This window comes from Pteronotus mesoamericanus, unplaced genomic scaffold (genome assembly GCF_021234165.1).
Source record: "Pteronotus mesoamericanus isolate MK-2021 breed Mesoamerican mustached bat unplaced genomic scaffold, CSHL_Meso_final contig_20, whole genome shotgun sequence".
Lineage (NCBI taxonomy): Eukaryota > Metazoa > Chordata > Mammalia > Chiroptera > Mormoopidae > Pteronotus > Pteronotus mesoamericanus.
Window position 1 is genome coordinate 68773493 of NW_026555085.1, and position 14544 is coordinate 68788036.

The window sequence follows — 14544 nt, forward strand, 5'->3', positions numbered from 1 at the left end:
CATTCGTTCCTGTGTACAAAGCAGGTAAATATTAGTGCTATGATTCAAAACCAGACAATGAGACTATGAATCCCACACTCTAAATCCCTTCACCGAATGGCTCCCTCTATTGCCAAACAGCAAGGAGGTTTAGGTAGCTCTCGTAAGGCGCTGATCACAACTCTGGAAGCAAGTCAGCTTACTGCTACTATTTCATAATAAAATGATAAGTAGCAGATCAAGCCTGTTTCTGCAACTGACACCTTTTAAGGGAAACAGAGGTTGAACATTCCCTCCCTGCAACATTTGGCTGCATCTAATACCATGATTCTACTTTTCTTCGTACTGCTTCTCAGGCTTCTCCGCCTCCTCTGCTCCTTCCGTATCAGAAATCGTATAGCCTCTCACAACTGTTACTGGTTGTGTTGCAGACATTTAGCTTCCGCTGACTGCCATGAACCTGGGATGACTCCCTCGTCTGTCTCTCCAACATGGACCTCACCCTGGTCTTCTACAACCCTGCAGGCACCTACCTCAAAGGAACCAAGTCAAAATATTAGTTACTATCTTATTATCTTATTCCCCAAGTTTCTCCCCAGCTTAAATATTCTATCTCGATGAGTAATACTGCCCTCCTGAAACCCAGACAATAAAGCGAGAGAGTTGGGGGTCACCCTCAGTTCCTCCCTCTCCCTGACATCTCATCTCTGACCAAGTGGGTGTCCAAGTAGGACACCCAGTGCCACTCCCACTGCCACCTCCCTGTGGAAGGAGCCCTAAGCTTCTCTCTCCTGGACTCCTACAGTAAGCTCATACACTGTTTTCCCTATCTCTAGCATCACATCCACCTTCCACAGTCATCAGAGTAGGCTTTTAAGATATAAATCTGAACTTAATATTATTTTTAAAGTTCTTCCACTGCCTAGAGCTCAGCTGCCTTAACAGAGTTCTTTGTGGCACCCATCTTAAGGTATAAACGCTTACCTGTAATTTCCTGACTGCCCCATCCGGATTCCTGTTTCTGCGATTTGCACATACTGTTAGTGCCAATGTAAATGCCATTCTGAGCACATATTACTTGCAAATTCCATTTTTAAGGCCCAGTTCAGGCACCTCCTCCTCGATGTCTCCTCGTTTATGCAACAGAACCATTCACTTGGTCCTTCATATCCCACTGTACACCAACTTCTGCTACTGAATTCATTCCACAGTATTGCTCCTATACATTTGCACATACTATATATCTCCTACTGGGTTTTGAGCCCTTTGTTTGAATTTATTTGTACAAGACATGAGGTCAATAAACTTTCACTTGGCCTTGGCCATAGCTTTCAGTAGGTAGAACATCCTTCTCCACCCCACTGACTTAACATGTGGCTATGTGACTTGCTTTGAAGTGGGGACAAACACAGAATATCCCACACCTTAGAAGAGCTTTAAATAGTCTGAATAGTTTGATTGCCCAGCAGCCTCCCATCTTCTGCTTTTTATCGTGAGAGTGCAGTATCTGGGACAAAAGTTGCCCCTTTGGCCTGAGTCCTAGAAAAAAAGATTCATGGAGATGAATGGAAACCTGCTGCCCCCAGCAGGTCCCCGCCAAGCATAACCAACAAACAGCCCTCGGGTAACATGGTAAACCACTGAGATTTACGGGCAAAAACTGATTAATAGAGGACATTTTAAAGAAAGCAGCATTACTTCTGAATAATATTTAAACAATGTCAAAAGCTCCAATTTTGAAGCTAGCTATAGTCATACCTAGTTGTGTTACCTTGGATAAGTAACGTACCTATTTTGCCTCCAGTTCCCTCAGTTACGAAATGAGTACTCTGACCAGATGTTCTGAAAGTCACTTCTAGATCAAATTCTCTAATTCTACTATTGTAGTAAGGCGCTTTATAGAAATAAACGCAATCATCTTAGTATTCAAATGTGATAGAGAAAAATTATCATTTCTACTTTCTGAAAGAGAAAACTAAGACAGGAACTAAAACATTTAGATAAAACCTGAAAATTCTGCAGACTCATCATTGGGACAGAGGCACATCCATGGAAATGCAGTGGGTTACACAGGGAGTAACGTGCTTGACGCTTGGAATTCTGCCCTGTTCATTGGTCATTCCTCCCACCTTGATAGATATTCCACCAATGTGCCTAATCCTCATTTTTGCAACCTAAACAAACAGAACAGAATGCTGAAGCTACACCACAAATTTCAAAGTGAAAAGAAGAAAACCAGTGTCTTCTTCCTTCCATTTCACAGAGCAATTGTCATAATCTCAGGGTCTCAGGGCACCAAGCTAAGATCATGGAACAAACTCCCTAAAGGCTCACTATTGCTCAGGCTTGAATGCTAATGACAATAGCAAATATTTAAATTGCTTACTTTGTTGGCAATGTTCTAAGTATTTTTCTACTTGTTATGTATTAACTCATCTAGTCTAAACAACACCCCCAAGAAGTAAATACTATTTTTAATCTGCATTTTGCAAAAGAGAACACTGAGACACAAGTGACCCAATGATATGCACAAAGCCACGCAGCTGAGAGAGGAAGAGCCCTAACCCAAGCAACCAGGCTGCTGTGTATTATCTACTGCAAACTGCAATATCATTAACGGGAGAGCCCAACTGAAGTTCGAATTGCCTCATCGTCCAAATCTCCGTAATCTCAGAATAAAATTCTGCTTCCCGGTTTCTTTCAAATTTCCAATATTAGAAAGCAGTCCCCACTTCTACTCCACCTAGTATTATTCTGTGTAGAAAAACAAAATGTTTTCCTTGCTTTTAACTATTTGCTTACCCTTTTTAAAAAACACAGTAACACAACAAATGAATAGATATCTTTCCTATATGAGTGTGTCTTCTATATTTAGTTGGAATCTCCCCTCCACTGCCACTAGAATGTACATTTCATGAGGGCAGAAATTGTCTTTTTTTGCTATTGTACCCCTGCCTCCTCAATACTAACTACACATTGTAGGCATTAAATAAATATTTGATGAATGAATGAATGAATGAACGAGTGAATGAATAAAAAATGATTGAATGAATATCACAAGCTCTTTAAGGCCTGAGTCATTATTTTGCTCAGGGTCAGATGTTAAAAATTAAAAAAAAAAAATTATGCTTACTACAATTATTGAACATAAGAATATAATTTTTGCTTTTTGCTTTTTTGCTTTAATGCTTTTGCCTCCTCCATATTTTACTTCTAACAAAACACTTTTAAAAGCATCTGCAGGTGACGAGGAGATATCTCTGCAGAGAGAGGGAATTTAAAGAAGTCCCTGCTCTGTTGAAACAAATATGAAAATAAATTTAGTTCCTGCCACTCATAGGCTTTTAAGACAACAGACAACAAAATACTTTCTCAGATTGTACTTGTGCCAAAGTGCCTAATAACTTAATGCAAATCATGTTTCTAAAGTGCATTAGAAATGACTTCATGATTGATACGATGCTGATAGTTATAAAGCAGCTAATATGCATATATCATTTTGAATACATAGCTTAAAATTAGAGCTACAAATTTATTAAATTGGACTGTATTTATTTCATTCACTTTTTACATAAATGAACATATTTTGTGTAACTATCACCACATAGAAACCATATACTTAAATCATTAAGAAAATTTAAACCTTGGTCAATTTTTTGACATTAATAAAGTAAAATCACTGCTAGTTGGGTGTGTTTTCAACTAAAAATCAGATATTCTTCCCCTTTCTATAAATGAATGGGTCATGAAACTGAAAAGAAAACGAAGACCTCCTATATTGTTTACATGGTGGATTGTTTCCTGACATGCCAGAAGAGATTGAAAGCCCTCCAGCGGCCAGAAGTTATAAAGAGTGGGAAGCAGAAAGTTGAAGCCCACAGGCGATTTGGTTTTAGTGTAAAGGTACACATTCATAGCACTCACCATTGTAAACAATGTCCCTGTTGGTACAAACACCATATGAAATAAGCTGGTTAGGCTTAATTTTACAATATTTTTTCAATAACACATTTTGCCACTTATAGTAACAAAAGGTAATTGCTTAGATAATATAAGAATGAGGCAGCCTAGAGATGAAAACATGTACTTATTATTTCCCTGAAATATAAACTGGACTAAGTTGTGCAGGCCAGTGGAAAGGAGGGGGAATTGGAAGGACGGTGGGTCACTGACTTTCATTTCCAGGGCAAATCCTGTTCAGTCAAAAACTCAACCCCATGCCTTCTGACACGTTCTTCCTTCTTCACTTTGCCTCCATCTGTCTTCCACTATTCACCTCTTTTTTTGTCCTACCTTTTTTTTCCAGTTTGACATTATTAAATGTATATGTTATCTGGGCCCAAGATCCAGAGAGACCAGGGCTCAGTCTCAGTTCTGTCACTGTTCTTGCTATTCAAAAATACAACCCGTGTTGAATTTATAAGGATCACATTTATAGTATTTCCAATTTAGCACCCTGTTAGTTATTCAAGCATATTAGTGGTAATGGCTAAACAATTTACAGATCTCCATTTTATTTGTTAAAGTTTCAAAAGTGCATCACAGAAAATAAGTCCTCATTTTTAATCTAAGAAGCATCACTGCCTTTTTGAAGTTAAAAATTTCTTAAGAATAGGCATTATCTGAGCAGAAAAGTACATTTCACGCACGCTATTTTCTATTTACTCTTACACACTATTAGGTATAAAGTTGACGGTGGTCTCATTATCCTGTGATGCCTTCCCTTATAGAAATACTCTCTTACAGAAAATAATTATCCTTTTATCTGGGCCCTTAAAGCACTTTGCATTTGGTGTTTTGTGTACATAATAATCAAAGCTTGAATTATTTAGTTGTTTACACAATTTTTCCACATGACAAACACAATCAAAAGTTCTATGATGAACGGGTGACCAAATGAATCAATGAAAAAATGAATGGTTAAAAATATTCCTCCCAATAGTTTTGAAAATTGCTTTTCTATATAATGACAAGACGAGACAAGGGGGGGAAAAAATCAGTAAGCACATTATTAAAACAATTTAACCTTCAGTAAACAAATATTTATCAAAAATATTTTTTCTACATACAAGACATTGTACTAAGTCCTGAGCACCTTGCTCAAAGAAAGTAAAAACAAAAGTTATAAGAAGGGAAATGCAAGGCATAATCATGTAATAGCTGGTGTTTATCCTGCAGAAGCAGAGTTTGGGTTAAGGAAGAATGAATGATTAGGTTGGAAAAAAGGGTGCCAGCAACATCCTCAAAGGCTGAATGTCCAAGTAGGTAAGCGTGTGCATGGTTTGCAAAGGAAAGTTATTAAAGGCTTTTGACTCTTTTAGATGGGGGAGAGGGGCAGGGCAGGGGAGAGTAATGGGGGAAAAATGGGAACAACTCTAATTAAACAACAATTTTTTAAAAATTTTAAAAAGAGGCTAATGAGAAACAATAACCAAATGCAATGCATAATCCTTTATTGTATCAAAAAGCAAATAAATAAAGAGCTAAAGATTTGAGTATGTACTGTATAGCAGACAATATCATTGTATCTGTGAAATTTCTTGGGTATAATAATCATACTACAGTAATGTAGGAGAGCGTCCTTATTCCTGGGACCTTCATACTAATACAAAGTTTTTAAAGGTGAAGTGACATGATATCTGAAACTAATATATATGTGTATCTATATAGAGAGATATACACAGATACATGAATGATGGAGAGAGAAAGTAAATGTCACAGTGTTAAGAGCTGGTGAATTTAGGTAAAGGTACACAGTTAGCTTTTCCACTTTATCAATACAATTAGGAGAGAAAAGAAAAAAACTCTCTTAATGTTTATACTGAGTTTTGATATTTAATGGTGTAGAAAAGAATTCTGAGACCAACTCAATTCTCATTTTGGTAATCATTTTCTCCTGGATGCTCACAGAATTTTCCATTTTTCCTTGACATTGAAATATTTTGAAAAGATGGCTTAAGTATGCATGTTTTCATTTATTTTGTTTGCAACAATTTTGACTGCTTTTAATCTACAAGCACAGATATCTTTTTCAAACTTAGGAAAGTTTTCTTCTATTACATATATAACTGTAGGTTGCACTTAATTATTCCAATAAATTTCAAGGAAATGTCCCCTGTTGGTGTATTATCAGCCCTCACAAATTTTCATTTATTTTTCTTTACTCTCCAAAGAGTATCTCAAATTTGCTCCTTATATCCCTGCAATATATGCAATTTTGTTGTTTGCTATGTCCTACATATTGCCTTTCATGCTGCTTTAATTCCTAATTTCAGATTTGTGTTTTCTTGTATTTTATAATTTCAAATTAAATGCTTTCAAAATTTTTCTTCTGATCCTTTTTGTGAATATGGCTCAAAAGTATGAAATTTCTCTGTATCTACAGATTATTGTTTATCATCCTTTATACTATTTCTTTTATAACTATATCTTCTCCCAAACCCTGTTTTATAGGGGAAAATGGTTCTTTAATCAGGTAGCTTCGGAAACTCTGGGTTGAAAAGTTAAGATTTTTTTCCTGTAAGACTTCTGAGACTCCAATGTGCTTTATTAAGTCAGAATAAAGGGAATATAATATGAGGTGTTCTTCAAAGCATTTGACTTCTGAACCTTCTGTTTTAGAAACTACTTCAGCTTATCAAAGAATTTATGTTATAGAACAGTGATTTTCAACCAGTGTGCTGCAAGAATTTCTAAAAATGCAGTATCTAACTGTTTAGTCATGGGCACTGACTTCTTTTCCCTCAGACTGTCAAATTTTTAAAAATTACAGCCAACACAACAATAATTGTCCAGTATGAATAAATCAAAATTGTACCTCTTTTTTTCAGATAGGCAAAAAATATATTTTAGGTGTGCAGCAGAATTTATTAATCAGTTTACATGTTCCATGAGATGAAAAGGTTGAAAATCACTGTTCTAGAATATAAATTGGGAAGTTTTGTTATTGTGTATCCAGAATTTATGACTTTTCTTTTTTTCATTATACTCATCATTAAAAGAAAAGAAACTTGGCATTTAGGAGAGAAACATAAGCACTGTCCACCTCTCCATCCACTTGGTTGGGAATATGTTTCCCTCTCAGCACACACGCACAGCTGGGCTGCTAATGCACCAAGCTTCCAAGCATCCTGCCAATGGCTGTGCTGGAGGAAGCGTGGACCTTCTAATCTGCTGGTGGCCTGCTCACAGTAAGAAACAGAATTCAGTCCTTTGTAATTACTATGAACTGAATGTTTGTTTTCCCCTCAAATTCATTTGTTGAAGCCCTAATCCCCAGTGTGATGGTAATAGGAGGTGGGTCTTTGGAAGATAATTAGGTTTAGAAGAGGTCACAAATGTGGAATCCTCATAATTTGATTAGTGCTCTTATAAGAAGAGTAAAAGGTCAGATTTCTCTCTCTCTCTCTCTCTCTCTCTCTCTCTCTCTCTCTGTCCCCCTCTCTCTCTTTCTCAAACTATGTCATGAATTACAAAATGGTAGCAATTTCACCGACCTCCATATGACTTATCAACATCTTATTTATGTTATACCTAGAGTTGCTTATTATAAAATTACATTCAAAGAGCAATAATAAGTATCTTTTTCTTTTTTGCTGTGCTTTCTTCCAAATAGCTCAAATTACTAGTGCAGAAAAGATTTTCTTAAATAAGTAAAATAAGGTAAGCAAAACCCAAAGAAAAAATATAGATGAGTCAATTTGTGGTGTTTACAGACAAGTGAAAGAAGAAAAAATCTGACTGCAAACCTCCTAGAAAATACTATGGCCTCCGGAAGTGCTAGTCATGGATTTTCAATAAGATATATGATTTCTCCATGAGGCAGAGCCCTAAAGAAAAAGGTTTTTTGCTTGTGTACCTGTGTGTTTACAGACACAAACACAGATATATGTACTATATAATAAAATGTTAATTTAACTTTATAGAGTATTTAAAACATATGAAATACAATTTACCAGTAGTATTGTTAAGAAAAGGCAGAATATAACATAATTCATGAAAAAGGCCACTTGCTATTATAAGCAATAATATTTGCAATTAAGCTGAACACAACTAAATTATGACTTTAATTAAAAGACATTTTGTAAGATGGCACTAACATGTTTAAAATTTAATATATTTTAACTGCGATATTAGAGTTAGTAACATAAAAAGTTCTTTGCAGCATATGCACTTTTTAAAAAGCATAACATTTTTAACCAATATCAAAATGCTCCCAGAACCCAAAGAAATTTCACCACATAGATTCTTGGAGCAATTTTTTCCAGCCATTTAATAATTGCCCCTACTAGGGATATACAATCATATGCACATTCATGGTTAATAGTAATAGAGTTACTGACACACTCTTGTGTCCGTTATGTCCACATTAATTTTAAATGGAGGATGAACAAATTGCTCAGGGCGCTGACAATGAAGCAGCCTTTTGCCACTGGGCCACTCTCAGATTAGAATGTGTCAACAGATCTACAAGTTTGGGATGGTAGCTCAGTGGTTGGTGAACAGTGAGTTTTTGGGTCTGAACCCAGTGCCAGGCAGACAGAAGATACAGAGCTACACTACAAGGGATATTCTTTTCCAATTTTGCCTGCTCTGCAGAAGTTTTATTACCTGAATACAGCTAGCCTTTCAAGTTGAGAAACTGTCTCTCTAAAACAGGTCTAAAACACAGCAAATAGGAGAATTATATGGTCAGACTACAGAGGTTTAAGGGAGCGATGATGGCCTTATCTTTGTTCCTGAGAGAATACAGGGTAAAGAGGTGAGTGTTTGAGCATCAATTATCATTATAAACAATACTGGAAACTAGGGAGATAGGGAAGCAGCCTGAAACAGAAGCAATAAAAGAATCTTCTTTTGCTCAAGAAGCTAAAACTTAGTGTGAGAAGTAAATTTTAGCCTATGCTGAAAGAGTTACTCATAAATATAAATGAATCTTTGAATATGTAAGTTCAACATGAAGGATACACACAAGGTCAACATGAAAAGGTATACATCTTCCCCGATGAAGCTACTGTTGTTCTCATTACTTCTTTAATTGCTTTCGGAATTAATTTATAAGACAGGCAGAAATGCTTACAAAGTAATAAAGTACATGGTGTCACTCAGGTTAATCATTCAGATTATTCAGAAAGTTGCTTCAGATAATTCTAGCCATTTTCAAGTATCCTTAATGAATACATAATTGCCCCAGCTCAGAGCCTTTAAAATACAGCGATATCTTTTCTTTAAAGACACTTCTACCATTTGTGCAATACTTTGACCACTTTCAACCTATTACATTGAAGAATAAAACACATACTTGGTTATAAAAATTCCAGTACACTTATTTTAAAATTAAATTATGTCACTACAAAGGCATATTTCATATCCTCAACAAGGGACTTCATAGCCACCACAAAGTATTATAAAAGTCCTGCATATTCCATGGGACTTTCATGGTCATTGTAATGGAAATTTATCATAGTAAGTACTCTGCTCAAAACCAGCAGAAACAAGTCAAAAACACAACAATGGCTACTTGCATGTTCACCTGCAACTGCCTCACACACCACTGAGCTTATTTCCTTTGTTCTTCTCTCCTCTCTCCCTGTACATCATCCCCTCCTATATACCTGGTCTTGCTAAAGTCACCACTCTGCCCCAATCACTCAAATCAGAGATCTGAGTGTCAGCCTAGAGTCTGTATTTTCCCTTATTTTACCCCATTTATGATCAGCCACCAATTCCTATCAGTTCATATCTTCTAAATATTCCTCGCCTCCATTCTCTCTCTCTATATGCCACACCTCTCCCCTAGGTCAGGCCATCATCAGTGGAGATGGCAGGAATGTGTAGTAATGAACCCTGGGAGCTTTTCCTGGGACCACTGGGACTGTCCTACCATCACCCACTATGCCCAGCAAGAGGGGCTGCACCTGAACTCAACTCCCCTCAGGTCCCATGGTTTCCTCTTCCATGAAAGAGATAGGACAAGCTCCCACAGCACCCAAAGCCTGTCAGTGCTGGGACTTCCAAACAACCCTGCAATTAAGTGATGTCCAAACTCACACTACTTAGCACCAAAGCAAACACTTTTCTTCCTAGTCCTAGGGTCACTCCCACACTTGTCTCATGAAAAAGGAGAGCAACAGAAGGGCCTGTGGCTCCTGGGGATGTCCTGTGCTGGAGCCCAGCCCTAGAGCAGCCCGGGGAGCTTCGGTCCCATTGCCCTTCTCTGCAGAATGCACACAAACTCTGCTGTCTCGCACTTGTTATATCACACAGCAGCCGGTTATGCCACTGCATTTGTCTCTCTCACTCCTCTCAGTCTATTCTCTATAAATCTCTTACCATGTTAGCAAAGGTCAGACCAGGTCACTTTCTGCCCAAGACTTCCCTCTATAGAGTAAGGGCCAAATTCCTCAGCATGACACGCAAGGCCCTGAACAATCTACACACACACACATACACACATGCACACACTAAACTCCACCCTTCACTCCCCCAAACATTGGACACATTCAAAACGCCGTGCATTTGCCTTGCCAGGACTAATCTTCCCACACTGCTACCTCATAACATAAACTGGTCCTGAACCCAAATGTCCTCTCCTCTGTGAAACCTTCCTCATCCCCCCTGGGGACTTGCCCTCTGCCCCCTCTCATTTTACAACAAAGCAGCTGTACTATAATTTAATCCTCCTGCAGACTGAGTTCAGGGCGTGAAGCCTTGAGTCTTTGCTGCCCTTCACCTAGCAAAGGCCTGGCACATAGCAGTTACCTTGAACATTTATTGAAAAAATTAAAAAATATGGAAATAAATGATCTCCACTCCTAGATGCATCACCCCAAATATTTTTGATGAGCTTTTTTGCCTCTTGTCCTCAATGTAGAGATTTTTCAACTATAAAGAATCTGTTATCACTTGCGTTTGAGAAGGTATCACTGAAGATGAATCCGCAGAGTTGTCTAAAGTAAACTAATAGTGCGCAATGTGGAATCTCTTCTGAAAAACTCACCTGCAGCTCAGTTTTATTCCTCCAAATGCATTTTCCTTAAAATGCACTTTCAACAATAATACAAACACTTACAGGATGCCAAGCATCAAATTAATATTAATGATAAAAACAATAATAATTTTCTTTAAACGAATTGATTGAAGTCAAGAAATAGCCAAACCATTTCACACGCAGTCAGAATTTTATATTTTTCATCAGAAAAACAATTCACTACCAATGACAAATAACAGTAGGGCCACTAAAACTACCTGTCATGCATCTAATGAAGACAGATGCTCTGGCTGCCACATATAATATATGTGATATCCAAAAGCGCTGCTGTAATTCACAGCTAATTAGTGTCTTGCCGTTATGAGAGGTGTCACGGCCCTAACTCTCTTCCGAGCTCTACTCAGACCTCACAAGAGCCCACAGCCACACAAGGACCACAACAAGCCAATTAGCAGCCACCCCAGCTTTGGGCTGCTGCTTCTGGAGCACCCCCTCCCAGCCTCAGTAAATCATCAGCTTGTTTCTGACAGCTGCAAGCCATGGCCACCCAAGGAACAAAGACAATACTTCTAAGAAAACTCAGGTGGTAAAGAGACAGAGATAGAAAAGAGATATTATTTGCCTGTATTGAGCAGCACAGCAGTCAGCAAAACTGAAGACCGTCAATCAATTCTGACTGCTTAAGGAGACAACTGCATCACAAAATAAATCCATGAGTGGTCTATCTGAAGATCCTTAGTGGTATTCAACAGTCAGCAATTAGGCTGTTTGTTTGTTTATTTTAATGCAGATGTACTGAAGACCTTTTTTTTTTTTCATTTTTCTCCTGTATAGCTCTCCTTCTGGCTAATAAGAGAATTTTCCTTTCAGTAGAACATAATGGTCTGCATTTATTTTGTCCCCCATGAATACACAGCAATCAGATAATTGTTTGAAAGACTCTAAACTGTGTGACTTATTGAAAAAAAATCTATAATGAAATGGTGATCTCCAAGTAGGGCCTACAAAGCTTACTAAATCCGTAAGCAAGCAGTAGAGTATTCTCAGCACATAACAGTCAATATCCTTGTAATTTTGTTCGAAGCCTATAAAGCCCGTTTTGTCCCATAGCATTCTACTTAGAGGGTTTTCAGAATAGTCAACTGTAGCTCAGGCATTACTCAAAGATATGACTCAGCTAAGTCTACTTTTAGTTTATTTTCCTTATAGAAATATTATTATTCCTTTATATTTTAATGCTAATCTAAAACATTTAATCTAGCTTGTGGCTATATATTGACTACCTAATTTGATATGTAAATATTGGCAAAGGCAAATAAATAAACATGGATTCATTTAATCTCAACAAGGAATTCCCTTATAGCCCTTCTTATCATTAGACATAGAAATTTCAAAACAATTTATTTTTCTTTTTCTAAATATAGTATTCTTATCGAAATCTTTAACTTTTCAAACACTTGTCTACAAGGATATGCATTGCATCATATTTTATAACAGCAAAATAACTGAAAATATATAAAATATGAAACAGATTAAATAAATGATGGCCCCAGCCCACCATGGAAAATAACATGTCTTCTAAAAATAATGTTGTAAAAGTATTAAATAATGTGAAAAATGTTCACAGGATACTGAGATACAAGAAAAATGAAGCCTAGATCCATATTACATACACACATATACACAGCCAATACTTACAGATACACATATATGTGCATCTATATGAGGAAGAACTAAAAAAAAAAAACACCAGAATTATCTTCTGCAGGGTGGGCTCCTTGCAGTATAGGTCCCCCACTAGGTGAGTGCTCTAGGAACCCATCTGTATCAGTGCACCAGTTGGCATTGTTGTAAGAGGTTGCATTTGGCTTCAGTGAATTTTTTTTTAACACTTTTTCAATGCATTAGCCCATTTCATGATGGCTGATTTACGAGTGCACCTGCCCACATCAAGCAGAGTGTTCAGCAGTTTTTTGACTAAAACCAGCATGACCCCGTGCCCCACCCTTCCTATTCACTTAACCTTACCCTAAGTGACTTTTTTGTTTCCCCGGATGAAAAAATTCCTCAAAGGGAAATGTTTTGCTGATGTGGAAGAAGTATAGCAAAAAAAGGGAATAGCACTCAAAGGCATCAAAATTGATGAGTTCAAGAACTGTTTTGAGCAGTGGAAAAAATGTCTCAATAGGTTTATTACATTAACTGGAGAGTACTTTAAAGGTGACTGAAGTTTAAACATGTAAGAATAAATACACAGTTTTTTATAAATAAATTCTGGAGTGTTTTTGTGTCCCCCTTCACTTGTATGCACATCCACATATATTTATATTTTTATTTATAATATGATCTCAATTTTGCTTTCTATGTGTGCATTTTTCTGTGTGTGTATTCAAATTAATATACTTGAATGTTAAGCATAGAAAAAAGCTTGCCAGAAACATATTTGAGTCTTAAAAATGTATCTTCAGAAGGTTATATTGTAAATTATTCTTCTTTAGCTTTTTGCTTCTATAAAAATGTTTATATTACTTTCATAGTCAGAAAAAAAAATCTATTATACATAATAAAATGTTCACTTACGTCACCTGGGTGTACGTAGGTGTAGACCGGTATGAAGGCCCAGCCTGTTTGGGTATCAGTTCTCAGTACCTAATGCCTATCATATACAGTAGTCATTAAAAATGTTATAATTTTTATATGACTGGGTTTATATGGCTGGGTATAACCAAAATTAGAAGAGTCAGTGTCACATCATGATTGGGAATGCTTCAAGAATGGTAATTAGAACAGCATTTTCTAACTGAGTAGGGGTGGAGCCGAATCTACAAGACTCTGTAATACTATATTGACTCAGTGTCAGAACAGGCAAGAACTGAATGACAAAACCTGAAACACTTGCCTCAATACCTCCACCCTTAATTCACTTCAGCTCTAATCCACCTGCTCTGATATTTGGGACAATCAGGTATAAGGAAGAAAATGGGTACCAAACACAGCATCTGGCCTTCGTTCAGGTCAGATCAAAGTTCCCAGTACATGGGGCTCAGGACCACATTCCATATTGTGCCATGCACTCTGTCCTGACTTCCAGCTCAGTGAGCGAGGCAGACACAACGAGGTGTGTGGGCATCGTGTTTGATAAACTTCTGTTGCAGGGCAACAGGGATAAAAGAAAGCAAAATCTCATCTCAAAAGGTTAACATCTAGCTGGTGAAACAAAATATATACTTTAAAAGGGATAATCACACAAATGATTGAACAATATAGAGATCAAAGAAGGGCAAGAAAAAGGTCTCACATGAGAGATGGACTGGAGTAGTCTTTGAGAGGACATTTTGCAGCATTGGAACATACATACATCAAGAAGCACAGATTCTTGAAAGCAGAGACATGCATATACCTATCACTCTTAAAGATAATTGTCAGGTCTTCTGTGCTTCTTTCCTAGAGCACTGTAAATTAAACATGTACTTGACTCTTAGCTGAAAAACTACATTTGACAAAATGTTACAAGTCATGGAGTTAATTAAATGCATTTGGATTCAACATTTCAATTCATTTCCCATTTACCAGTC

At 37.1% G+C, this 14544-nt stretch overlaps 1 protein-coding gene across 1 annotated transcript in view; it reads right to left on the bottom strand.

The window, feature by feature from the left end:
* FRK (fyn related Src family tyrosine kinase) overlaps positions 1-14544 on the bottom strand; it is an 86272-nt gene that overhangs the window by 27020 nt on the left and 44708 nt on the right. The window lies entirely within an intron of this gene.